Genomic DNA, 2,090 nt, shown 5'->3' on the forward strand with positions numbered 1-2,090 from the left:
AATAAAAAACGATGGGTCACAAGCTTCATGTTTTATTAATGGAATCTATGAGTGTACAAGATATGAGAAGTTCCCACCCCTTTTTTTTTGTTTATTAAATATTAAATCTAGTTTGGACCGCTCAGCCTGTTTGGTAGGTAACTGATCCAAACAACTCATCTATATATTTCTGGAACAGATGCCAAGGGTACGGCCTTCAGCAGCATGGCTGGGCAGCTTGTTGGCACACCCCCACAGTCCTTTGTGGAGAGAGTGCCTGCTGCCTCCTGTACTCCCTTTTAAATGCACTTCCATTGGGTCATTTTTCCCTGTGGATTCTGAAGAAGTCCACTGGGGTGCCCTTATCATGGTCTTTGCGGAGTTTGGATCAGGAGTCTCGCAGTCTTCTCTTACATTCTCTTACAGTTCTTCAGCCTGTCAGGGCAGAGCATTCCTGTAAGTCCTGTAAGTCCCAGAGTGAGTAGGGCTTCTCTTCTTCGGAATGAATATCCTTGTGTCTGAAAGCCTCCAAGCTGCACCTCCCCTTCCATCTCCAGTTTCTCCAGGATGCTCTCCAAGATCCACTATTTTTGTATTCTTTCCCATTGCTGTCTGCCAGGTTTCAGTGATTTCATTACATTATAATCACCAGCTAATGCAATTTAGTTTAATTAATTACTTGGTCCTCTGATGTTTTGTTTCTTTTTCCAGGTTTTAAACTCTGCTCCCAGCACATATCCCTTGTCAGCTTTCATTCGGGTCTTTTCCGTTCTAGTTTCAATGTTTGATGTATTGATTAGTGGGATCCTGTTTTCTCATCAGTTCCAGCAACTCCCTCGTACCGGTGCAACAGCAAATATTCAGAACTGCCCTTTGACATGAAAAGACTACAGCAGGAAATTGAACATGTAAGCTTTTTAGAAGGAAAGCAGCATAGTCACAAAATCGTTGAACTGAATTGCACTGATAATGTGAAAACATCAAATTGCGATTGAATGATTAATACACACCTTTGCTCCTTTCACACCGAGAACTCTCATAGCTTTTTTTTGCTACTCCTAAACTTTCCTGACATGAATGGCTCAAGCATTGATCGACTGAATTGATCTCGTTCTCTCAGGAACATTATATAAGGATATAAAGAGTCTACAGAAGCTATTTGGCCCATCCTGCTCTTTTGCTCAAATTACAGGGTTGGGTTGCATTACAGTAGAATGATACAGGTTTTATGTTCAACATTAAACGTCATCTGAAATGTTTATACTTCAGGTCAGTGGTTCCTAATCCATTTTCCAAGTACAGAGTCCCAAAATGTCACAGATTGACTCCCATCATTTTGGGTCTGAAAGAAATAAAATGCGTTTCTTAAAACTGTAACACTTCACTAATATCCGGTCTGCTTACCAGATAATGCCACGTCTGATCTTATTGCTTATTTCTAACAGTCCTAGTCAAAAATACAATGTGGTTTGGTTTCAAAACACATCTACAAGGCCTTTCTAATCAGCAAATGTACATAGTGGCTTTAAAGCGGGTACTATCACTTCTGATCTTCACATTTTGTTTTAGAGACCTCCACTGCTTCGGATTCCAGTTCAGTTTTTGCTTTATGTACAGAATTACGTTATATCGCACCAGTATGGAGGGTTCTGTATCTACGAAGGATGTTACCCCATGGATGTGAGTCGTTTTAATTTGTGGTCGATCGCATACCATTTGTCATCAGACAACAGCTGTCACTATCCTAAGTGTGGTGAAGGGTACAAAAGACCTGCAGCCTCTCTGTGAAGGTCATGACAGTCACTAGGCATTCTTAAATAATTGGTTTTTAGTTCTTTCAGTTAAGAAATGACCTTCAGACTGTAGAATGTAGAGTATTTGCAGATCCTTGCCAGACAGCTTTTCAGGGGTGTTTTACTGTATTATATAGGGTTTCACCCCAGACTCCCCTACTGTATGACTGGCCATCCTTCCTGACACGGAATCAGAAGTCATGACAATCAGAAGGCAGTTCTGGGGTGGCATCGCCACGTCTGCGTACAGGCCACCTTCGCAGTTCGGAGTGGGGTTTATTCCTGGTCACCGACAAGCTGACATCAGAGCCGTGATGT

The sequence above is a fragment of the Atractosteus spatula genome, chromosome 6 (genome assembly GCF_055471065.1).
Source record: "Atractosteus spatula isolate fAtrSpa1 chromosome 6, fAtrSpa1.hap1, whole genome shotgun sequence".
Classification (NCBI taxonomy): Eukaryota; Metazoa; Chordata; class Actinopteri; order Semionotiformes; family Lepisosteidae; genus Atractosteus; species Atractosteus spatula.